This window comes from Neovison vison, chromosome 11, assembly GCF_020171115.1.
Source record: "Neovison vison isolate M4711 chromosome 11, ASM_NN_V1, whole genome shotgun sequence".
NCBI lineage: Eukaryota > Metazoa > Chordata > Mammalia > Carnivora > Mustelidae > Neogale > Neogale vison.
Genome location: NC_058101.1, coordinates 77,882,864 through 77,910,413, shown reverse-complemented (window position 1 = coordinate 77,910,413; position 27,550 = coordinate 77,882,864).

Sequence of the window (27,550 nt, the reverse complement as noted above, 5' to 3'; positions counted from 1 at the left end):
TCTAACTTTATTTATTCTTATCATAATTCTTATATGTCAACCTGTGTATAATGCTGCTATGATTTTTCTAATTATCATGCTGAAAGACAATGTAAAATATACAACACTCTCATGAGTAATATCCAAAGGAATTATTAAAAGCAAATCTATACCTGGGTTTATACTTATATTTAAATCTGAATCTATACTTTAAAGTCCTAGAATATTCTAAAGAAAAAAGATACATTTTTTTCTTTTACTGCAATTAGTATCTTACAGGTATATAAATATGCTTACCTACATTTCATATTACAACTGTTTTTATTAAAACAATTATTTTTTTAAATTTTTTTCCAATTTATTTATTTTCAGAAAAACATTATTCATTATTTTTCACCACACCCAGTGCTCCATGCAAGCCGTGCCCTCTATAATACCCACCACCTGGTACCCCAACCTCCCACCCCCCCGCCACTTCAAACCCCTCAGATTGTTTTTCAGAGTCCATAGTCTCTCATGGTTCACCTCCCCTTCCAATTTACCCAAAAGCACATACCCTCCCCAATGTCCATAACCCTACTTCCTTCTCCCAACCCCCCTCCCCCCAGCAACCCACAGTTTGTTTCGTGAGATTAAGAGTCACTTATGGTTTGTCTCCCTCCCTATCCCATCTTGTTTCATGGATTCTTCTCCTACCCACTTAAGCCCCCATGTTGCATTATTTTTAAATCAATAAGTTTATCTCCTTTGTATATGTTCTACAAATTTAGTTTTTATAGTATATTAATTAAAAAACCCTCTTCAGTTTTAGATTGCACTAAGAAAGAAAGAATAATCTTGAATTCTGTTATAACACACATAGCAATTAACAGCAGAGCATTTGATACCATCTTCTCATATAAGAGAGCCAGGATGTCCCTTCCTAAAAAGTAAAGTATTACCAGTCACACCTTGCAGACCCTGAATGAACCTTGACTTGGCAATTGGTAGTCATTTCAGGGAGGCCTGGCAGAATACAGCATATGTCTGAAAAGGCCTATACCTTAGATGCCAACATGGTTACAGCCGCCCTTGCATCCAACCTGGGAAAATGAAAATGGAGGGAAAATCTTGAGATGGCAGCAACAGCCAGAAGAGGGAGTCAGAACTTTGAACTGACTAAACATTTGCTAAGTGAAACTCAAAATCAGTGTACTGAGTTAAAGCTCAGGCTTAACCCATAGTAAGCAGATCTGAGAGCCCAAAGGCAAGCGATCGGTTAACAGACAACAAGAAATGTAGGTTTTATTGTATATATAATTTATAGTGCACATCTAATTCAGATCATTCTATATATACACTAACTCACGGAAGATGGTGCAGCCTTGTGGCAGACGGAGCTATCTACAAACATTTGGTACACAGATATTTTTAAACAGATGCAACATGACATGTACGGCTCCAGTCACTGAGGATAAACTGAATAAAAATCAGTATTATTCCTGCCCTTATGAAAATTGCACCTTTAGTGTGGGAAGACAGATATTTACAAAAGAATCATGATAGTAAATTCAAAATTAAAACAGATCATTTTCTTTTAAAAGGTGGGGGAAGGAACAAAGAACTATAAAGTTTTTAACAAAAGGGCATGCCTTGAACTGGGAAGGAGGAGCTGGAGTAGACATAAAATACTCTGACCTGGGACTGGTGACCTGAACCCTGACAAGTGGCATGGAGTTAATTCACGTGGTTTGGAGGGGAGAAGAATCTACTCTTTGCTTTCCTACCTGGTAGAAAATTTAGAAAATACAAAGTTAGGGAGAAATGGTTTCCAAATTCCTTGTTTGCATCTTTTGATTGTTGAAACTCTGCTTTTCTTCTTTAACTCTAGCCTGAATTGGGGAAGGAAGGATGAAAAAAGAAAAATGAGAACTTTTGACCTTCAAAATACAATCTTAAGCAAAGTAAAAAGGAAAGATAGAAAATGGTAAAATTCGTTGTTGAAACATAAATCTCAAAAAGGCTTGTATGCAAAATAAGTTCTAAAAAATCATAAAATTAGTTTTAAAAGAATTACTAGTTAAATGGGTAAAAACTTTACTATATTCACCAAAAGACTTATAAATAGCAAATAGCTATTTTAAAGATGCTTAAAATCATTAGTTATTAAAGAAATGCAGTTTAAACCACACTAAGATGCCACTCTACAATTGTTAGAACAGCTAGAATTAAATACTGATGATGCCAAAGGAGAATATGAAGCAATAATTTTCATATACTGTTGTTAGTAATACAAAATGACACAGGCACTTTGGAAATTAGTGTTTCAGTTCTTTTTCCTTTTATAGAGATAAATAATTATCATACAATGCAGAAATCCCACATACCACTCATGAATATCTGAAACAATTAATTAATCAATATAGTTATGACATATATGATTTCTAATTAATCAATTATATTAATTTTGGAAATCATACTATATGAATTTACCCTTATTTTTATATAAGCTTCAACATTATTATAAAACATATAAATACAGATAGAAACAATTTTACAAATGGGTGACTTAGTTCATTTATATAACAATCTATAAATTTTTAAAATGAAATTATATTTCAAATATTAAAACATAGTTGAGGGGTGCCTGGGTGGCTCAGTGGGTTAAAGCCTCTGCCTTCGGCTCAGGTCATGGTCCCTGGATCCTGGGATCGAGCTTCCTCCCCTCTCTCTCTGCCTGCCTTTCTGCTACTTGCGATCTCTCTCTGTGTCAAATAAATAAATAAAATCTTTAAAAAATAAAATAAAATATAGTTGAAATATGTTTAAATATTAAAATATAGTTGAAATATTTTGGCATAAATAATTCTATCTTTTCTTAATAATTTGTAGTAACTACTTATATATGGGTATTCTGGAATCTATGCTCCATATGTAACTTACTGTTTTTTGTTTGTTTGTTTGTTTGTTTGTTAAAAAACAATAAAATATGACTTTTGGGGAAACGGAAGGAAAGTTTTTAGGGTACTGAAAGGAGAATGATTATTTAACCTTCTAAGTGAGGGCCATAATAGATGTTTGATTTCATTAACTTAGGTAGTTACAGAGTAAAGGCCAGGGAGTAATAGTCTGTGCACTTAGTATCTGAACTTTAGTCAAAGTGCACCTTACTTACTGGTCAGCCCACATGACTTGATGGTAGTGTGCTATTTTGATCCTTACAGAAGCAAGTTGTGTGTTTACTAGATGCAAGACTTTTGGCTGATCTTGATAAGAACAAGAAAGACCTTGTGGAAAAATTCTCAACTTTTTAATATATCAGAGCTCGCTAAGAGTGACTAAATAGATTGGAAAAAATATAAAATAAGCAATGATTCTAATAAGCTGTTGGGGGTTCTAAAGCTGAGTTCACTTAAGAGAATATGATGATGTGTGAACCTCAAAGGAGGAGAAAGACAGATTTGGTAGGGAGAAGTTAGTGAATTTCTCTTCTTCCTAGAAGAAAATTTGGCCATTCGAGAGAGGATGAGACAATCCTTCATCTCAAATAGGAACAAGAAGCTGTGGGCAATCAAAGCTGAGCTAGAGTCAAAAAAGTTAAGAATTTATATCAAAACTATGGCAATAAGACTGAAAAATTTAGTGATAAGACTGAAAAATAAATGATAGATAGATGATAGTTGACAGACGATAAAGCTTTACATAGGAAACAATGTTCCATAGGAATTACAAGGTTGTGTGAATATTACTCCAAAAATGAGAAGCAAAACATTCTGGAGTAGAGATGCATCATGAAGACTGGTTGCCATGCCAGTACATTATGCTGCATATCTGAATAGATTGTCTATTTAGACAGAAGGGATACCTATGAGGATGGTTAAATGTATATTCCATTATGCAAATAGATTTTCTTGTTTTTCATTTTATCTCTAGTGACTAATACAAAATCACCATTCATTTTGACTGACTTTCTTGCAGTGTTTTTCTACATAAAAAAAATCCATATAGGCACCCTTTCATGCATTTAATTAGCAACATTTGGTGTATGATGCATATTAACATTAGATTTAATATAAGATTAACTAATAATGATCCAAACCATTCTAGAGTGATGTAGATACAATTTCTGAAAAACACAACAAAATTTTACATTATATATGATATAATAAAGTATGACAAAGTTCTGGTATTTATTTTAATTATCTTTAAAAGGAAATAATGAATATTATTTCCATATATGGCTACAAAAGATGGATTTTTCTCTGCTGTGCATTTTTTTAATGAAGTTATTTATTTGTGCAAACTTTGGTTGCTCTTCCACTATGTGAACCACACAATCTAGATTAGAAGGTCTAGTTTCTTAAATTGCATTTTTTTAATAACTTGCTGAGAATTCCCAGTATCTTCACCTATAACTAGATCTAGGTTTCTAATGAAATTACTAAATTCTCACTAATTCTATTTCTTTAGTTCTAGATATACCTTTTTTTCCTGTAAAAGTAATATCATGTGATGGTAAAGATCACAGGCTCAGAAACTGGTTGCCTCATTTTAAGACTGGACTTCTCCTTTTACTAGCTCTGTGACCTTGGTTAAGTTTTTTATAACTCAGTTTTTTCATCTGTATAATATGGGAGATAATAAAAGGATCTTATAGATCCTTTGAGTCTTACATGGGTTACTCAATATGAAACACCAAAGTTCCTGGCATATATTAAATTATGTGTAATGCTAACAACATTTATTATTACAACCATTGTACTAACATTACCACTAACTATGCATATCTGTGTCATTCTTGATCTTTCAAAAAACATTCTGCAAAACTTCAGCTGTGTAATATCCTTTAAGATATTTTTTTCCATGCTACTTAATGATCTATCATATGTGTCATTTCCTAGACTAGTAGAAAGTGATGGTAAGGATACATAGTCAATTTTAAGTTTCTGGTTGCATGATTATAATTTACAAATTATCCAGCACTGAATAGAAGACACTAAAACTGTAGTAACTACTGTTTCATTGGGTAAAATGTGCTGCTATTCTTATATATACTCTTATATAATCTAGAATGAATTTATAACCATTAAAACTGGCAGTTTCTCATTTTGTTTTTATTTTTGAAGGGCAATTATTTATTTATTAGCTTTTGGACATAGCCTCACAAGAAGAACAAATCAAGCACATACTTGAATTCCTAAAGCATCTTAAATCTGTTTTCCATTCCCAATCTCCCTTGCCCACAAGTTCTGGAAGGCAGTGTATGCATACAATACAAACCTAACAAATACCTCTTTATTGCTGGCTGGGGCTTCCATGTCAAATTCTGATATCAAAATCTGTTGGATTTGAGTAGAACACAAGGGGAGACTCTGTCATCTAAATTAAGCAGAACTAAGTGGCTTAGAATCCAATCAATTGAAGGTTGTTTTTTTCCCTATATCTACTCCAAGCTCAAATAAAATTGTAGCTCTTAAATGGTGGAAGTCAAAGGAAGCCAAGGAAACCATAGTAACCCATAATAAGAAAGGAGAACAGAAACCGGAAAGACAGAACAAAAGAGTGTTTGCCTAATGACTAGAGCACAGCAGGCTGGAGCAGTGAGAAGGTGCTACAGTATTGAATTGAAGAATAAAAGCTCTGCAGTTCAAGTCTTTGGATTCAAACACACAGAATATATTGCTGTGTAGGTTACCTAACCATTTTCAGACTTTTTTTTTTTTTAAACTAATGAAATTGGAATAATTAAAGTAGCTACCTCATTGGGTTTATATAGGTTTATAGACATTTTAAGTTAATATAAGGGATGTCACAATGCAGCTTTCTACCACCTAAAAGTGCTTCATAACTATATTAACCATTATTAATTTGGTCTCCAGATCTCTCTCCTGTTCTATGGAAATAAAAGTAATGGAAAAACAGAGATATGTCTTGTGCTCTCAGAGGATTCAGTTCTTGTTCATTTTAACCTCTGTAAAGCTCATGAAGGAAAGACACAAAAAGAAAGCACCAAAGGTAAAAGAGGGATACTGGTGAACTAGAACAGTCACTCATTTATGCATTAAAGATTTCTAGAGTCTCTCCATTATTTAGGTGTTGGAGTTCAGTCAGAAAAATAAACAAAAAAATTCTGCCTTCATGGACCATAGATTCTAGTGCAATGTAATAAAAATATCAAATAATTAAAATATAATGGGTGCTAGGTCATAGGAGTACTAAGAGAAAGATAAGGGAAAGAAAAGAAACAATATGTCAGACAAAGTGTAGCTGGGAGAGTCCTCCCTGAAATGTGACATCTGAAGAACTTGGGAAGTGAAGTGAGGCATAAATGGGACCAGATCACAGAAGGTCTAGAAGACTGTCAGAAAGATATTGGCTTTATCCTTATTATGATGAGAGAAATTACTGAGAGATTTTGAGGTTCAGTATGTTCTGATACATGCTTTAAAAAGGTCATCCAGGGCACCTGGGTGGCTCAGTCAGTTAAGCACCTAACTTTGGCTCAGGTCATGATCTCAGGATCCTTGGGTCAAACTGGGGAGAAAAGTTTGGTTGGGGTAAAGGGACCAGAAGGGAGACATGCTGGGTAAATATTGCAACAATCCAGGTAAGAAACTATGTTGACTCAGATCAGGGTGGTGTCAGTAAAAAAATCCTGTGTAAGTGGGAACATTATGGATATATGTTTTAGAAATCTACCAGATAGTATTTCTGAGAGATTGAAGAAGAGTTAGAAAGGACCTCTTTAAGGATAGGTTTGCTATATATTAAATTAGGGAAGCCTGAGCAAAGAGCAGGATGGCTTATGGGAGGGGTGTGTGGGATGGGCAATGATAAGCAGGATGAGGAAAAGAAATATAGACATCAGAATATTTACCCAGGAAGAAACATGCTTTGTGTGCTTTCCCTTCCCAAATTGTATAAACTTCAGAATGGATGGCCAGGTTTTGGTTTTGAACAACAGAGTTAAAATTTTAGCTTGAAAGCTTTGATGCAGCTTTAAAAAGGAAAAGTAGAACTTCATAGTTAGAAAGTCTCAAGAAAGCAATCATGCCCCTAGCTCTATAGTCTTGTCACTTAATTGATCTTTAATTTATCTAGTCATTAATTTAAGGAATAATTTTGGAGTGCCTTCTTTGTTCTAGGGAATGTGAAAAAATTTGCATATGTTATAAACAAAACAACTATGGCCCCTACCCTTATTTGAGTTTACACAACTCATTGGGGATATGTATGCACACATATGTTTCTGTGTAAATCATTAAATGATTCTAGGACAAGGAATTTGCCATCTTATTGTGTTAAGATGCATCGGTATGGCAGCAGGTTAAATGTTCAGAAGCAGCCATTATTATAAGTGATTAGCTTTGTTGGATGTGTACCATGGGGAATCTTAAAAATAGATTTTGAAGGTGTAGCAGAAAAATGATTTTCAACAGAAAGTGAGGAACATAATGTTGCATTTACAAATTTGCCTTATAGCATTCATCAGTAATCTAAGGATTTATGTACACACTTCAAAGGTCCAACCACCAAATAGTAGCTGAGGACCACTAAAAAATGAGTTAATATAAATGACATTTATAAGGTAGCAATACTTTATATAAAAATGTCTTACTGGAATTTAAAGAATTAAAAAATCCTCAATTCAGAAAGCAGTGAGTGTTATTTCTGTTTTTTTTTTTTTAATAGTTACAGGTTCAGTGTAGTTAGAAACATATTTACTAATAAAATGGCTTTTAAAGTAATGGGATAAGCAGCTGAAACAACATTCATAACAGAACAAGCTAAAACAAAAAGAATTGTCTTTTTGTATTAAATTTTGTATTATTGTGTATGACATTTTATTTCTACATTTGTTTTATAGACATCCTTAATGAATATTTTAAAAGCAATTAAATAACATTGAGTATATAAAAATAGTCTACATTTATACATATAAACATACATTTAGAAATATTCAATTATGTGTATATACATATAAGCAAATATGCATGTGTATGTACTCTATAAATTATCAAGAAAATACTAATAGATTTTCTACTTAACCTTGCTTTTATGCTAATAATTTTAGACAAATTCACTAGGGCATACCTTTTCTATATTGTCTGACTTTCTTCAAGTCACTTGTTAGATTTAAAAACTCTGAATCAATATTTTTAAGAGGCTGCATTAAAATAATATGTGTGAGTAACTATATATAACAGTATGTATGTAGTTATATATATTTTGCTCAGGCCTACCTTATAGAGATGTTGTATTTGAATTTTCATAAACCGCTGCCAGATTTATACAACCTTCCTTTTTCTGTGTCCATTTACTGTAGGAATAATGTACTTTGTGAAGTAGAAATTTTCTTGGTTGCCCCACCTAGGAATACCTCTTTATTCGAGAATATTTAGTTAATGACCCACATTATGCTGTGAGTCTTGGAACTGGTGGGAGTTATAAATCATCCTGCATCATTGAAGGTTAAAGACAAGCTAATCACTTTTTGGCCTCTCTTAGACTAATACTTGAGCATCTGAAATTAAGCAGATGAATTTGACCCAATCTTTGAATTGGGAGGCAGTGACACAAAATCTAAGTGGTCATAGAGAATTATTTTTGGTGTCAGTCATGCACCAGCCTCTGGTTTACAGGAGCATGGTTGCAACAATACCAGTCATATCCATACCAGTAATATGCATGCAGCACTTTATGGTATGTCTGGTTTTCATTTGCCTATGCAATAGGTTTTCCAAATATAACCACAACAACATCTCCATCTTATATGCACTTCTAGAATGTGACCTAGATATTCTGCCATCATTGAGGACTCCAGGCTTGGCTGCAACCAAAAGAATGCGGTGGAAAGGAGGCTGTGTGATTTCTGAGGCCAGGCCATAAATAGTGATGCTGCTTTCTGCCTGATCCAATGGGATTCTAACACTTGAAGCATTCTGTCAACACGTAAGTGGGCCCAGCCTTCTGAGGCCACCAAGCTGTGAGGAATCCTAATTAGCTAATATGGAAACCACGTGAGCCTATACACCAAATGGCTTGAGACTGCTTTGAAAGAAAGAGATTCCTGGTTAGCTGCTCCAGCTTCCCCCACCTCAAGATTCAGCCACCACCTGATTGTAACTACATGAGAGTCACTGAGCCGGATGTCTGAGTTGTACCTGGATTCCTGATCCATGGAAACTATGAGATGAAGTAATATTATTGTTGTTATTTTAACCCACAATGTTTTGGAGTGCTTTGTTATCCAACGATAAGTAAAAGAATGGCTTTCAATTAAGGAAAAAAAAATCCAAGAATTGCTTAATTAGAAGTACAAATAAAAAAAAAATTCTCTCACATGCTTCCACATTCCTGACCTTATCATGCTCTAGTTTGTGATGGAATTGCATGTGAGGAGTCTTAGCGATCCCTTGTTTCTCCTCTCTGATGCTTATACTGCACACCCTAAAGTAGGTGTAGTTCTAACCTATTATACTTCTGAACTGTTCCTCTTCCTTCACAAATCCCTGATGTTGAACCTCAAATGATTCCTGTGGGAAGAGAAGCATTTTTATTTTACTTACCAGGATCACTGACTTTTCTCTCTCAGTATCTTAACCTTTTCTTTAATTACTGGAGAATTATTTCCAGTTTCCCTTGAGCCTCCATCTTTCTTTTGACTCCTACCATTTTTATGGCCCACTGAATATTATAACCATCTTATATTTGATAAATTTCAAATACAGTGTTTTGGTAAATAAAAAACTGGATTTTTCTCATCAGGATGTTTTCCTTTGCAAAAATAAATGTCTTTGCCTCACTGAGAAACCGACCTCTTAAAACTGAGGAATTAGGTGTATTGTCCAGGATAAAGTAGGACCGTTAGTATTTAGGCAACACCATGTTGTGTTTGTTTATCCTCACATGAGCTCCCCAAGGTCCCACTACATTTTCTTACCTGTAATATTTTCTAGACCACCTCAAAGCACATTTTCTTTTTACCTATATTTTAGTTCACATTTTGCTACTCACCTCTACAGCTGTGCTATCATCTATGCACTACCCACCTGTAGAAGAGCCCTATCCAACCTTGGATGTTTTCCAGTGATTTTCCTGAGATAAAGAAAACTTCATCTTGTAACTAAAAGTATGCTTTTCCATTATTTAAAAAAGTGTTTGGATACCTTTGTTTTTCTCAATAGAGACAGATGTGTCAGAAACTGTAATTGTATTTTAAATACCTAAGAGCTTAGCTTGAGCTATTAAAAGAAGTCTATGTTATAATATATAAAGAATCTTCATAACATGGCAAATAGATTGCAATATCCATGGGTAGACAGTAAAGGAGATAGAGGAATTGTGAAGGATCAGTCTCCATGTGAGACTGTACATGAAAATAAAACAGAAGAATTTGATGCCTGTGTGCTGTGTGCTGCCACTCAGGGATGTAGCCTAGAGTAGATCAGGAAGACTTTGGTGACACAATAGGCAAAAAGTAAACTGAATCCATTCTGCCTTCTCAACTCTGCAGCTCCACAACCACCAGACAGATGTCTACAAAAGATGATAGTAATCCTTAGATCATAAGTATCTCCTATGGAACCCATCACCCAGAGAAACAGAGCTACTCTGTTCATGGACGTGGCAGAGTGCTCAGGACCCCTCATGCAGCTAAATGTCATTTGAAACCCAGTGAGAACAAGGCTTAGAAATATATTACCAGTGGTTTCCACTAAGGAGCAAAGGAGAGGGGCACTTGGATGGCTCAGTCGTTAAGTGTCTGTCTTTGGCTCAGGTCATGATCCCAGGGTCCTGGGATCCAGCCCCCATTGAGCGGTGCATCCTTGCTTGGTGGGAAGCCTGCTTCTCCTGCTCCCACTCCTCCTGCTTGTATTCCTTCTCTCACCATCTCTCTTTGTCAAATAAATAAATTAAATCTTAAAAAAAAAAAAGAGCAAAAGTGAAAATAGTTGCTCATCTCTGTTTTAAATTCAATATTAATTTATTTCATACACTCTGGAGGTTATGTCAAATTTTTTCAGATACTTTTTATATCTCTATGGAAACTCTTTTCAGCTGCTTTCTTTTCTTGTTTTATATAGTTACATTTACTTTCTAGAAAAATGTGTTATAAATTAGTATTTTTATGAACAATGCAGATATGTTGCCTAATTTCAACCCAATGCTTGAGACTCTTGAGGAAAAAATTAAAAGAAAGTTACTATCAGTTAATTACTGTATTAAGCCCAGTTATAGGATGTTGGAAGTACCAAATTAAACCCAAATATTTTCCCATTATATCCCTCATGAAAATGAAGCAAAAGCTTACTATACATTGAAATCTAGATGTTTTTGTATTTAGGAAAATTTTCATGTAACAGCACAGAATTTTAATAGCACAAACATGAAAAATAGAATTTCCTTTTAAAACTAATCAGTTTAAAGTAATTGTCACAACTGGTTTTAAAAAGTAATTGACTTAGAAAAGATATATCTGGAAAAAATGAACAAGAAAAATGTTTTTTATTATTTGTATTACATTCATAACAAATGACATTGATAAGACAGTAGCAAGAATGAGGTGGAAATTGGAGGAATATTCATGGTAATTCTAAGTGCCTTGAAAAGTTGATCTGAATTGCTTGCATCAAAGAGAAAATAGACTCCTTAATGATCACTTCTCTGACAACTAACAGTAACATCATTTTTAGCTATGACTGCTAAAATTAGATACCTTCCTCTTGGAAATATGCATTCCCTGACAACAGCACAGGGTGACAGCCTTCACCTCATGATAAGAGGGAGAGGAATAATCCACTTTAAATGAGCAATTTCTGTGATAAAGAAAAAAAATTTTACATAAGAAGGATTTGATGGCAAAAAAAAAATATATATATATATATATATATATATATATGCCACACTAATTACTTTAGCAATATTTACTGAAGTGTTTGCTTTGATTTTAAATAGAGTATACAATTTTCAAGATATTCCATTATTAAGACTGTTCATACCAGGAAAAGAGACTTTTATTGTTGACAAAGGGCTTTTAACAACTTGTTATAAAATTATGCTTACTTGAATAAACGACACAATAGAATGTACTTGTTAGAAGTGCAAACAAATGACTTTTAAACTGCTGCCTTAAGGCTGCTAGCTGTTGATAACTAAACTGGCAGGGCGATGCCATGATCATTTCCCTGGCCCTGCAAAGCTAGACTATGGGACCTTGTCAGGCTATCCATCATAGCTTGTCACCTGAAGACATAAATAAAAATTCAGCATTTCCCCAGATCTAGTAGAAGTCTGGTATGTCTATTTAGAGTCCCCATGGCAAAATTATGGCTTAAGTTCAGCCTTTTAAAATGTATACATTAGTACCAGTGCAGACATAGAGTCAACATTCATTTTGCACACTTAAAACAAAATGTACTGAGAAAATAAGGTCCAAAGCGAGAGAAATAGCTACAAAAATATTAAGTTAAAAGCTTTTAATTTCATAAATCATGGTAATTTGACAAATCAATGTGTAAATGGGAAGGAATTGCATCTATTATGCCATAAAGAATCACCAAAATGTCATAGAAAGAAGGGAGAAAATGTTTTGTTCTTTTGAAATATTTTGTTAAAACATACTCTAAATACAAGTGTGGATTAGAGAATTACTATAGAACAGAGGTCTATAAATTTTTCTCTGTAGGGCCACATAATAAATATGTTAAGCTTTGAAGGCCGCATGTGATCTCTCTCACAAATTCTTCTTTGGTCTTATTTCATATTTCTTAAAGACCATTTAAAAACCAGTCTTATCTCATTAATGGTATAAAAAAGGTAAAGGGTCCACAGGCCAGACCTAACCCAGGGGTCATACTTTGCAGACCCCTGCTGTGAAAAATAAGCAAATTCATATATATATAATGAAAAAGTACAATTTTTTTTTAATTTTAAAGACTTAATTTTTCCTCTTGCAGTGATTATTTTCATGCAACAAAGAATTCTATAAAAATATGTCAAATTTTATGACACTGGAAAAGTATTAGATCGCATCCTTGGCATGTGAGTGTATTTCATAACAAATCAGCATTTCTAGCTATACTTACACATTTTGAAAAAGAGAGTTTAGTACAAGTTGGATGGTACTCTAGCGGTATTGTCACTTAAAATGGTACTGAGAGTAGTCTTGTGACAAACTGCATTAAATTTAGCTCAATGCCAAAAGCAGCTGTTTGAAATAGTGTTGGATGCACTTCAGACATGTGTATCTTGGTGTGATGTTACAAATCATCCTTTTTAACACGTGCCATTTTTACTACTAACACAAAAGCAGCAACAAAATAAACTTTGAATTTTTAATTTCTTTGGCATCCCTCTGTGTGTGTGTGTGTGTGAATGTGTGTCTATCTAAATGAACGTATGCATTTATCATAGCTGCTTGAAAGGTAAAGAATGGTCAGTCTTGTTAGATATTTTGGGGAGTGAGAAGAAATCATTGTTACAGAAAAAATACTAAGCTTTATGAGTTCTACAGGCAACAAAAGATAATAAAATTATTATGAGATACAGTGAAATTATACATGTTTTTGACATTATTGAAATTATCTTTGCTGGATTATATGCTGTTTAGAACTTTTTTTTAACTAGCAGAAATTGTGCCAACTAATCGAAAGTTATCACCTTCCAAATTGATACACTTGTTAATCTTCTGTTTCAAATGCCTTGATTTTTAAACAATGTTTTTGTTATTCTTTGTGCCAACAGAAATGAAAGTATTTCACCAACTCCGAAACTGTTTTTTAAAAACTGTGACTACCTTTTCTGCCCCTATAAAATAAAAAAGTTAAGTACTTAAATGTTTTTGAACCAATAAGTCATTGCCAATTTTCAAATATACAAGAGAAGGTTTTTTTTTTTTTCATTAGTAAATACTCTCTGTGCTCCAGGCATTGTGTAGGAATTAAGAAATCCAAATGAATAAGTCTTTAAAAATGCATGCTAGAGGAGACAATAAGCATGACATAGTTCAGTTCTAATATTTTCTGGGCACAGATATACCATGGGTATTTTACAGAAGTTTATGATTTATTACCTAAAACAACCCAAGGAGTCAGGTCACAAGCTAAGACTCAGGAGATTTAAATAGTAATTTTACTACCTAAACTCAAATAAATAACCAGTAGGTTGTATTCAGGCTTTGAAGATAGATTTGCCCTAAATCTATAGTCTAATTTTGTTTACTGATTTTTCTGTTGATCCAAGTATACTCTTTAGCTATCATTTTTTTTTCCAACAGCAAAAGAAAACATCTGAAAGTCTTAAAGGAAACACAATTATAATTGCCTGAGGTCTACTAAAATTATTCCTGGAGTCCATTCTTGTGACTAAAAATTTCTTTTTCACCAAGATTTTGATTATTTGATTATTTGCAAGTTTTGCCAACTTGCCATCTCTATTTCATTATTCTTTTTTTTTTTAAGATTTTATTTATTTATTTGACAGAGAGAAATCACAAGTAGATTGAGAGGCAGGCAGAGAGAGAGAGGGAAGCCGGCTCCCTGCTGAGCAGAGAGCCCGATGCGGAACTTGATCCCAGGACCCTGAGATCATGATCTGAGCCGAAGGCAGTGGCTTAACCCACTGAGCCACCCAGGTGCCCCCCCTATTTCATTATTCTTCTCTTAACTTACATGTTCCTCATTTTTTAGAATTCTCATTTGAGTATATATTGCCACTGAAATTATTAATACTCAGATTTTTTTTTTTTATTTGAGTGAGAGCAAGAATTGGGGTGGAGGCAAAGGAAGGGAGAGAGAATCTCAGGCAGACTCCATCTCATGAGATCAGGAACCGAGTCTGAAATCAAGACCCACGTGGTTTAACCCACTGCATCACCCAGGTGCCTCTGATTTTTAAATTTTTATCTTGACTTTAGATGTCATCTTATTTTTCTTCTTCCAACATAGTTAAAAAAAATTCCAGTGTAGATTTTCTAAAGTAGTAATAAGTAAATGGAAAAGACTAGAAGATGGAAAAGGACTGGAAGAAAATAAGTCAGTTTATAACCTAAAGAAAACTTCAGCATATACCCGGTGAAGGGATGGGTGGTATCCTGATCGGGTTCTGTGGTTTTGGTTGTCTTTTTTTCCTGTAGATTTAGCTACAAAGTGGTACATTGCTGGTCCTTCCACCACTGCAGAGAGGCTGGCCAGACTGAGTGTGGGAAAGCCTTTGGGTTCATCACAAGCAGTCAGCTTTTTCCACTTGACCTACGGGTTTCCAGATGATCAGTTCTACCTTATGCTCTACCTTAAATGAAGGAGTGTTTAGCATGCTTAAACCAAGAGCGTGTCCTTTACATAATGAGACAGATGGTGGGTCTGACAAAATCACACTTCCGGATTTTTTTTTCCTTAATATTACATGCAACTAAATGTGTACCTAGAATGTGATTATTAAATGGCCAGCAAAATGGTAATAGAGGTACTACAGGGGATCTTAAAAGAATAAACTTTTTTTTTTTTTGGTATGTTACTCTAGTTAAATATTTCTAATTATTCAATAGGAGAAACCATATAATAATCAATCACATGGGAACCAAGAAATTACTAATATTTACTTGGACATGCAGAGTTTTAAGAATGCTTTAAACTCATTGTAGCATGTTTCTTTTCTAGGAGCTGGTGATGCTGTAATTTAAGTAAAGCACTTTGCATTGAAATCATATTTTAGAGATATCAGAGCAATTTGACTTATGGCATCACCCTGGAAACCTCTTCACAGATAAGCTGGATGTACAAATGTACTAAGTTTCAGACTCATGACTTGCCTTGTGCCAAATGCTAGTAAGTGTTATCCAGTTAGGGCCATAATACATATCTCTAATTCTCAATGCAATTTTTCATTACACCATGCTGTCAAATAGGTATAGGATATAGTGGCATTGGGTTAATTATGGACTTCTCTATGGAAGACATGGAGTTCAGGTGCCCTTAAAGACCAGCTTAACATTCCCACAATGGCTTTAGGAGGAGGTAGGTAGTATAGTTCAATGAGTCAGAAAAAAAATCTCAAATTCAAACACTGTCTTTAAGTGACTTTATTGTATTATTACATTGCTGTTAATGTTATTTTGATGAAAAATGGTTATTAGAATATATATATTTACATATATACATTTACATATATATATTCTAATAACCATTTTTCATCAAAACATTTCATCAAAATATACATGTATATATGTGTGTATATATATCTTATATATAAGCAAGTGCTATAAGTGCTATTATAATTTAAAATTTTTATTTACCTAAAGGTCTATCAGTATCTGTTATTCCAAAAGTACCCATAGTTTCTTGAAGTTAAATATAATCTTCCTGTTTGCTCTCTTGCAGAGTCTGCTCTTGTGATACCAAAATATGCTTAAATGTAGCAGAATGTCTCTATAACCTATAAAAATTTCCTAGCTTTAAATATAAGCATCTTTTTCTTCTTGATTCAGAAATTACATTCAACATGTCCTCCCCCAGACTCTCGTTGCATAAGGCACTCCCTTGTTCTTCCACATATTTTACAGTTCATCATCTGATTTTTTGGTTTAGCATACCCCTTTTCTTTACTCTGAGCCAAAGCTCCTATGTTCACTTATTTTTACAAACTTCTGGGAGAATGTTCTGCTCCTTTCTTAATGGGAACATTCCTAATATTGTGGCATGGCAACCATTCTGGTCCCTGAACACAAAACTATCAGGGATCTCAACACTCAAACATCATGGTTAATCCTTACTAAGATCAAAAGTGACCAGAAGTACAATAGAGTATGGAATGGGATGTGTATGACAACATCAATAAATAATACTATAGAAAAGAAGAGAGGGGAAAGAGGGAGAGAAAGGGATTGAGAGAGAGAGAGGGAGAGAGAGAGATTGAGAGAGAAGAAGAGAACTGATTCAGAGAAAAACTGGTCAAGACTTTATAGATGGGTGAAATACACACAGACATAAAGGAGAGGTGAGGTGATTCACTGAGAATGAATAATAATGCTGCTAAATTTTAAGAAAGAAATCTTAAATACAGTGTGTTTGTTCTCAACTCAGCAATACTCTCTCTGGGCACAGCTCTACCATAAAATATTATTCTCAAAGGCTTTATGCTCATAATTCCTAGGAAGACTGGTTTTCACAAGAGGGTTCAATAACAATAGGCTCAATAATTATCTCTAACTACTTGTAAGGGGCTTCATGGAAGTCATTCACTTAAAGTTTCATAGTATTCAATAAGATTTAAGGAAATCAATCCACATACCTAGAGGGCCCACAAATGTTACAATTTTTATTTTCCCTACAGATTGCTTAACAAATTGGGACCCTACTTGAAGCAGATCTAAATTAATTTTGTTAAGTCTTTCTATGTCCATCATGTAAAGTATACTAAACACCTCTCAGATTCCAATTCATGTTCCAGGCTAGTTCTTGTCACAAAACGTTGTAACCTCTTATAATAAACCAGAATCATTTAATCATCAATTTATTTACTCACTTATTAATGATGATGAATCCCTTCAATTTTTGTTTCTCTGTGAAACTATGTCTCCTTAAATTCTGAATGATAGCTTTGCTGGATCGAATATTTTTGGTTGCAGATTTTTTTCTTTCAGCACTTTGCATGTATCATGCCACTCCTTTCCAGCCTTCAAAGTTTCCATTAAAAAATCAACTGACAACCCTATGGAGTTTTCTCTGTATGTAACTGCTTCCTTTTTCTCTTGCTGCTTTTAAAATTCTCTCTTTATTACTGCTCTTTTTGGCCATTTGAATTAGTATGTGTCTTGGTGTGAACATTTTTGGGTTGATTTTGTTGGGAGCTCTCTGTTCCTCCTGGATCTATTTCTTTCTCCAGATCTGGGAAGTTTTCAGCTGTTATTTCTTCAAATAAATTTTTTTAGCTCTTCTCTCTCCTCTCCTTCTGGAATTCCTATAATGTGAATGTTGTTATGCTTGATGGTGTTGCTGAGTTCCCCTAATCTATTCTCATGTATTATTATTATTTTCTCTCATCTGTTCAGTTTTATTGCTTTCTATTACTCTGTCCTCCAGATTGCTGATCCATCCTTCTGTTTCCTCTAGTCTACTATTTATGCCCTCTAGTATATATTTATTTTCAGTTTTCAGTTCTTCATCTCTGGATCTCATTGATCAACACTGTTCTCAAGCCTAGTAAGTTTCTTTAAGATCATTACTTGAATCTCTCCATCAAGCATAATTCTTATCTCTGTCTCATTTAGCTCTCGCTATAATTTTATTCTGTTATTTTATCTGGGACATATTCTTCTGTCTCTTCATTTTGTCCAACTCTCTATGTCTCTTTCTTTGTGTTAGGAAACTCAGCTAAGTCTTCTGCTCTTGAAAGTACTGGCCTTATGAAGAAGAGATCTTGTAGTGCTTTGCAATGTCGTGTCTGCTGTTCACCAGAACCTGGAACTTCAGGGCATCTCCTATGTCTGTTGTCTGCGCCATAGTATTGTGGCTGAGCTGCATTTGCATTCTGTCCAGTTATCAGAAATGGTTCTCTTTGCCTGCTCTGGACAGGATTTGAGCCCTGTGTTATTCATGGGCCAGTCTGGGGCCACCTTGGGCTTGAGCTGAGTCAGATGAGGTGTCTGGCAGGCCTGTAACAGGCCTGAAACAGCAGGTTGCTCTCCCTGTGTTTTTCCCTGAGAAGCTTTCATTAGTGTGTGGGGTTTGCAGTCAGACTAGATCTCTGTCTGCAGCATGCTGCTGGGGCCTCAGTTGAACTGGTCTGTGTGGTTGTCTTCCTTTATCCCTAGGGCAGAAGTCACTTGAGAGTGTCACTGGCCTTGTTGGAGCTGCTTATTCACTGCCACATTTGCAGTGCTGCTTTGCAGGGCATGTTGGATGGGGTGGGTCTGCAGGAGAATGCAGGTCAGGTTGCATAGTGTTAGCAAGGTTTGTGCAGGTCTGCTATTGGGGGGAGAGGCTGTAGTTTCTTTGAAGAACTGCTGAGGATGGGTTAGAAGGGACAGGTTTGCAGAAAAGCACAGTGGCTGGGTGTTAGCAAGCTAGGTGAGAATATTAGTACTACACCGGTTTCTGCAGGTGTCCCTGTATCTGGCTGAGGAGAAGGGGAGGGAAATGGTATCTGCCAGCTCTTCTGTTTTGGAAAAGTATCCTAAAGCTCCCTGCCCCTCTAGCACACCTTCTGAGATTAGTACATAGATCTTTTTCTTGTATACCCCAGACATTTTTCAAATTCCTATTTCTATCCTTTATCTCAGTAGGGCTTTTTGTTATGCAGTCTCTTTAAGGTGGGAACTCAGTTTCTTATCACCCTCTAGTTCTCCCTGAGCTGAGCCTGCTGATTATTAAAGTTCCATATGTTAGGCTCCACTGATCACAAGAACTCCTGATGTTGACCCTCTCTGGTTTTCAAAGCCCAATGTGATGGGGATTTGTCCTCCCAGTGAGGGTCCTCCATGCTTGAGGCCTTGGTATGTGAGGTCTGATCCTTTCCCTTCTCCATGTTCCTTTATCCCATGGACAGTCTTGCAGGTTAATTTGGTTCCCCTTTGGATCTCCACATCTTCCTACTCTTTTCAGTGGGCCTCCAGTGAATAATGGAACAAGGATTTAGAGGACAATCCTAAATCAAAGCTAACCAAAAGGCCCCTTAACCTCTGGGGTGGGGGGAGGGGAGATATTTAAGCCACTCCTTGCTGAGGGACTGTCCTGACCAATTTTGATTTCTATGATGGGCTGTCCCAGTTCCAAAGAACTAGGCTATTAGGCTATACATATTTAAATGTATGAATATCTGCAAGATCAAAACTCCGCTTAATGAGGTGATAATTGTTGAAACTAAAATAACAAAGACATGTCAGGGACAAGGGAGCAGCCCCAAGATTGGCTACACTAGTGTGAAGATTATTTTAAGTTAAAAGCAGTCAAAAACCAGCAGATTCAGGAAAAGCTCTTTAACTCCCCCTCAACTGTCTATTAGTGCCAGGAAGAGAACTATTAACAGTGATTCCTCTTCATTTAAGAAACTTATCTACAGAGTAGGGCAACCTTTGTTTCCCAAACATCTCCTTTCAACTTCTTGCTAATGGCCTTTTTCTCTTTTTTATATCTTTGGATGCTACCCCTCCCATTAGCTCATATAAGTGTCAGATTGCCTCACTGTTTTTGGAACTTCTTGTCTCTGCGGATTTCACATAGGTATGCTGTTAAATTTGACTTTTTCCTGTTAATCTGTTTCATATCAGTTTGATTCTTAGTCCAGCCAGAAGAATCTCAAAGGGCATAGGAAATCCTTCCTCTCCAACAGTGCTTTGCCAAATTACTTTCTCATATTATTTGTATATGTTTGAAATTTTCCACAATACAATTTTTTTGAAGTAGTGCTGTCATGAAAATTTCTCTGGAGAAGGGACATTTAAGTAAATACAGGGAGATACTAAATAAATGAGATATGGGTGATAACAGAGGAATTGAGTATTTCAGGGAGAGAGAACAGAAAGTACAAAAATCTTTCAAGGGTAAGAGCTTAACGTATTGAGGGTAAGTAAAAAGTAAATATGACTAGAGCCAAGTCAGGGAGGATCGTGGTACAGGGAGCTGAGCAAAAAGAAACTTAGGAATTCATTCAGGCTTTGTGCATATTTTCATTTTGGTCTGAGTGTGATGAAAGCTATGAAAAACATTTGGGCAAGTAGAGGTGACAAGTGTTAAATTAAAAATAAATCTCAAGTCAAACATTTATGTTAACATTTTTATAGGTATATAGTCAAGTCCTGGGCAACTGTGTTGGCACAAAGAGATATCCAATATTACACTAAAACAAGTGAGATGAAATAATAGTTTGATTTGGGGAAGTGGGGGCATGAAAGGTGGTGAAGACTGGAGAAGTTCTTAATAAATTTTATGTGGCATATGAGGGAAAAAAAAAAGACTCAATGATGTATGTTCCCTAAGCAACAGAAAGGATGGTGTCAATATTACTGAGAAGGTAAACACGGTGGATTGGTGAAAACAGTTTGGGCAGAGGAATTATGTTTTTTGTTTTGGACATATTAATTTTGAGATACCTATCAGTTACCCAAGTACATTTTTTTTTTTAAAGATTTTATTTATTTATTTGACAGAGAGAGATCACAAGTAGGCAGAGAGGCAGGCAGAGAGAGAGGAGGAAGCAGGCTCCCTGCTGAGCAGAGAGCCCGATGCGGGACTCGATCCCAGGACCCTGAGATCATGACCTGAGCCGAAGGCAGCGGCTTAACCCACTGAGCCACCCAGGCGCCCATCCAAGTACATTTTTGAACGGGTTAGATATATTGTAAAATTAAGAACTTAGAGATAATCTCTGGACTGAAGACTTCAAAGTTACCAATACAATAATAACATTTAAAACTACATGAGCAAAAAAGTGAGAGTGTATACAGAGAAGAATAGATGCCCTAATAGTGAATCCTAGTTTATTCCAACTTCAAATAGTTGGAAAAGAAAAGAGGAAATAGTAGAGGAAGTTGAGAAGGAACACAAAGGCAATAGGAAGAAAATCAAAGCATGTGGCATCTCTATAGCCAAGTGTATAAATGTGTAAAGAAGTAGGGGTTTTCTATTTCCAGGAGATGGCACACTAGATGTACAGAGAAAATGCTCCCAGTATAGATTCTTATGAGTGATGGACATAATATTTTAAACAAAGTTGTTTTTAAGGCAAAACAGAGCAGGTGGTAATGTTAGGGAAACAACCAGATGCCAAAAATGACAAGAAAGCTGCATCCCACAAACATAAGCTAACACTGGAGCTGGTGTTTTCCTTCAAAATATTCTTCTGTTCCCTGGTGGTGTGGAGCCTGGACTTGAAGAACCCTCTATGTATAAGTAGAGGAGGCAAAAATATAGACTTATCTGGGTAGAAAATGGGATCACAGCGTCCCATATAGTGTCAGGATTCAATGGTTGAACTCAGGGAGAAAAGGGCCCTTAAAAGGAGACTTTCCTGTCTCAATCTTGTTCTAAGTAAAGCAGGGGTTATAGAAGAGCTTTCTTGAATAAGTCCTACCTGCATACCACTATTCACTCAGCGGGTGTCTGAATTCTTTTTGTGGTCTGAAAAGTCTCCAGTTGAGAATTGACATTAACATTTTTCATTGGATGGTTATGCCATCAGGCTCTAGGCAAGTGCCTGACAGAAATAACACACTCTTCCTTTCTCAGAGAACATATTTTAAAAACAGACCTAAAAAAAATGTTACAAAGAGTAAAAGAATGTGAGCTAATAATCAAAGAATAGTAAAAATATTTTGAAACAAACATGGATCTCAAAGACTGCTGAAAGTTTGGGCACAGTGATGCTGATTACCTTGAAATAAATGGTTTATCTTCAGTTGTGGAGAGAAAACCCTGACAGGACTGGTTTCAAGAAGGAATGAGGTTGTATTCAGGTCCTACAGCTGCTGTAACAAATAACCACAGATTTAGTGACTCCAAACAACAGAAGCTTATTTTCTTACTGTTCTAGAAGTCAGAAGTCCAAATGGACTAAAATCAATATGCTGACAGTACTGCATCTCTTCTGGAGGCTCTAGGGAAGAATCTGCCTCCTTGCCTCTTCCAGCCTCCAGAGGCTGCCTGTAAGCCTCTTCTCATGGTCATCTTCTCCATTTCAGTGCTCCTGCTTCTATATGTGCACATCCTCCCCTGGTTCTTTTGCCTTCCTCTTTCATCTTTTAATTACTTACATTGGGACCACCCAGATAATACAGGGTAACCTTCTGATTTTAAAATCCCTAACCTAATCAAATCTGTGAAATGGTCTTTTCCCATGTAAGGTAACCCACAGGTTCCAGAGATTAAGAGGTGGGCATCTTAGGTGGAGGCAAGGGGGCATTATCCTGCAATCGATAGAGGATGGAAGAGAAATCTGGAGGATCCAAGAATGATTTGTTGTGTATGTGAAATGAGCAGGGGCCTTTTGTTTCTTTAGTTATTTGTAATGTGTATTTTTAATGGGTGAGAGAAAAAAGATATCTGCAGGAATATATTCTTTAAGTACATGGAAGGAGATGAGATAAAGAGTGCAAGAATTGGAGAATGTTGTAAATTGGGTGAGGACAATTCACCAAGCATAACTTTCAAGAGGAGAGTTCATAGAGTAAATTTGGTGGTGAGAACGTGATCTTCCGATCACATCTATGGCTTCTGTGAAAAAAGAAGCAAGATTATCAGTGAAATTGAATATATTATTGACATTTAAAATTTTAAAAATCTAATAGCATTGCTTAAGATAAAATTATTGTCAGAAAGCCAAGATGAGGAAAATAATTAAGATATTCCAGATTCCTGGTATGTAGTACAAGCAAAATATAAAGCCAATAGTCAGGGATGGGAAAGGGATAATATTGAAAAATAAATAGGTTAGAATAGAAGCTAGTCAAGGGAGTTCTTGGGTAGCTCAGTTGGTTGAGCATCTGCCTTCAGCTCAGGTTATGATCCCAGGGCCCTGGATTTGAGCCCCACATCATGCTCCCTGCTTTTATCTGATGAGACATCTGGGCTACAAAATATTAAGCAACTCTCTAAGGCTTACAGGCAATAAGTGACACATTTGTCATGGTAGCACCTTATTCCTTCAAGAAGTGTTTTTTAAGATACCATCACTTCAAGAAAAATCAAAAGCATATGTGATGCTTTTACCTTGACTACCAGAAAGAGATTCACCTTACACTTCATTTCTTTTATTAACCTCTGGAAAGAAAAAGACTAATATGGACTTTAATACGGATTTTAAATTACATACAGAGGAAAAAATTCAGAGTGCGCTATTAAAAGAAGTTTCTAAAATACATGCATCATGCTTGCAATATGTAGGACTGCCAATATCATGGTAAGATAAAAGGTTCATTTTTACATGTTGTTCTTATCTAAACATCTAAGTATTTGGGAATAGTTACAAGCTATCTTCTTATGGCAGTAGCATTTTTACTTATTAAGGATAAATTTGTAAACTTTGAGGTAAGATACATAAAACTAGTTGATACCATTTCTTCAAATCATGAGCGCTATTTATTCTTTTTATCTTCTTAATGCAATTGTCACAGAACCTGTGGGCCCTGATTCTGAGATCAGAATCAGATATTACTAATATTGATAATTTAAGCATTGATTTAGTTCCGTTTATATAAGCTGCGTAAAAGCTATGAGGAAATATGGAGGCAAGGAAGTAATTTTGTACAGGTTAAATGAAATTCGATTCATTACTTTATTTTCAAGAAAGAACAATGTACTCATTTATCACCTAGTCTACAAATAGACCAATTTAAGGATAATAAAAACGTAGAACAAACAAAAAAAAAATCAGATTCCAAATGCTGGTTATTTTGATCTATTTTTTCCCCTCTTGGGTACTACATTGTACAGCTACAATATTTGGGTCAGCAGCCAAACTCTTCAAACAAATTGCAAATATTCAGCATCTCTACTTTCTCTACTCTAGTTCTCTTCATCACCAAATTTAGTGTTGGTTTCCACTCTTCCTACTCAAAAAGAATAATGACTCCTGATCATGTTTCCAATTAACTCCACGTCACTAAATTTAATGGATGTTTTAATTTTCATATCATAATTATTTCAGCATCATTGGATGTTGTTGAGCTCCTTGAAACTCTTTTCCTTTGCTTCTAAATCATAGCAATCTTTCCCTTCTCTGACAATCTCTTCTTTGAATGATTATAGTGTTCTATGCAGACATAATTTGTTGCAGTTTTTAATGGTCAGTTCTAGGCCCTCTTGTCTCCCCCCCCCCCCCACTTAGGTGAACTCTTCCATACTGACAGCTGCAGTGATGGCCACATACAAAGATGAAGCCCAAATTCAAGGCTTTACCTCAGACTTCTTTTTTTCTGAGCTGTGGAGTTACATGTTCAACTGCTTGCAGGATATCTCTTCAATGCTTCTTTAAATGCAACATGTGTAAAACGGGGTAGATAGCCATCTCCAGGACAATTCTACTTTAATCAATTTGTGTCTGTGAATGTTCCCACCATTTTTAGAGTTATGTCAAGTCTAAGCATAATATTCATCTTTCACAGCCAAAGGCTTCCTAAAGTCTTTTTCATACGATTGCTTATTGCTTATTTTCATCTACACCACCAACATTCTTATACAAGCTACAATCTTCCTTCATTTGGATTATGACAATTCTTTCTATCCAAGAACATGATATATGTTCTTATTTTAAGCCTTTATTTTCTTAACAAGTACTTATATAATAATCCTATGTGCCAGGCTCTATTCCAAGTATTTTAAAAATACTTACTTTGTCTTCAGAATGATTTTATAAGATATTTACAATTATTATCCCTACCTTATAGATAGAGAAAATAAGGTGCAGAGAAGATAAGTTACTTGCCAAAGTAGTCCACCAAACTAGTTTGGGTTAAAACCCAGTCTTAATTAAAATCAGATGGTCTTATCTAATTCCTTATATTAATTCTGTTTACTAATGCAGAAAGTTTAGTAATGTATTTTTAAAGTTCACAATAAAAAAGGCTTTACTTAGAGTTATTTTTTAAAATTTTAAATAAATAACTTTCCACATCATTCCAGACCACTTGGGTGTCTTATGTATTCACACTAGAAACTTTAATTATGACAGAGAAGTCCTTAGGATAGAGATCAAAAGTGTAATAGAGTCTATATATCTTTATTCGGCCATTTAGCTGAATGGATAACCAAGCAATGGTTATGACACATAACTAGGACTTTTTTTTTTTTTAAAGAATGTAGTAGACTGTATATTTAGAAGTACAAGAGTTTCTGAATATGTTAGTATCCTGTTAAGTTGAAATAATTTCATAAAAACCTGAAAATAATTACAATTTTTTCTAAGTTTCTTCCCATATCCTTAAAATTAGCCAGCCAGAATAAGGTATATGAGTACAAGAGCTATTGACCTGTTTATTTTTCATCTTTGAAAAAATAGAATATTTATTTTCCTTTAGGAATATCCTAATGTAATAGAATTTTTGCTTCCCATCTTAAGCCGACTTCTAAACAATTACTAAATTTTGCTCTGTACTTTATTGTTCAGTATGAAATATTATGATTGAAATGTGGATCATAGACACAATAAACTCAGAACCTTGGCTAAGCCATTACAAGAATAAATCTGCCTTTTAATGAAAATGTTTCCCTAAGTAAGAAGACAATACTAGTATCTGTACCAGTATATTTAAGAGCAGATAAATATTTTCTTTAAGTCCAGAATCAGGCAATAACATTGTGTTTCAGAATTGCTATATTAACTATTGTTTGGGATAATGAGTTGACACATACACAGCTCAGTGTAGTGTAATCACAGATGAGCAGCTTCAACAGTATAACAAAGAGTTTGAAACATCCAGGGGAAAATAATAAAAGATTTGAAGTGGGAATAGATTCAATAGGCTCTTTGCAGTTAACCTTTAAAAATGCCATTTGAAGCTATTGAAAAGAACCAATACAGTAGTTTAAGAAAAACGTGTCATTATGAAATGTTATTCTAAAAAATAGTCCTGATTGAACTAGTTTTTCTATCTGGTATATACACGCACATTCATATCTTGAACAAGGTGGAAAAGTATTACTTTTCTCAAAATGAAACATATAAGGAAAGTTCATTGTTTATTTTAATGAAGAATAGAAATGATGTTGCAACAATCACCTCTTCTATCACTATTTCTTTATTTGCATTTTATTTCAAATATTTTTATGAGTGCTTTGGTTATTTACTTGAAGTGCCAAAAAATTCACACAATCAAGAATGCTAAGAAGCAACCCCTGCAGACTGACCTGCTCTCTCTCTCTCTTTTTTTTTTTTTTTTTAAGATTTTACTTATTTATTTGACAGACATAAATCACAAGTAGGCAGAGAGGCAGGCAGAGAGAGAGAGAGAGAGAGACAGAGAGGAGGAAGCAGGCTCCCTGCTGAGCAGAGAGCCCAATGTGGGGCTCATTCCCAGGACCCTTGGATCATGACCTGAGCCAGAGGCAGAGGCCTTAACCCACTGAGCCACCCAGGTGCCCCTAACCTGCCTTCTTATCTGGTGTCTGGTGAATTAGAATGGTCTGTTGTGCTGTTTAAAATGTGTATACACACACACACACACACACACATCTACAAAATAACAGAAAAAATATATTTTTTTTTTTTACCGAAGAATATAAATAAGTTCCACATACCAAGTGTGAGAATGACAGATATTTTCAACAGGAAGATTAGTTTAAAACTCTAGAAATTCTTAGTCATCCTTATCTTGAATGTCATTTGCTTCACAGCACTGAAGAGACCTCAGAGAAAACCAAAATATAAAAAATGAGAATAGATATTATATATACAAATACAATGTGTACATGTATATGGGTACATATAGAGGCATTATATGTGTGTGTGTGTGTGTGCGCGTGTGTGCGTATATATGTGTGTAGGTTAACTAAGTTTTTATATATGTGAGTATATGTATGTTTTCTTGAAACTTTAAAAAATGTATTTCCTAAATATTTGGCATTTAAAGAAAATATGTATTGCTCTTTTCTTTACTGGTATT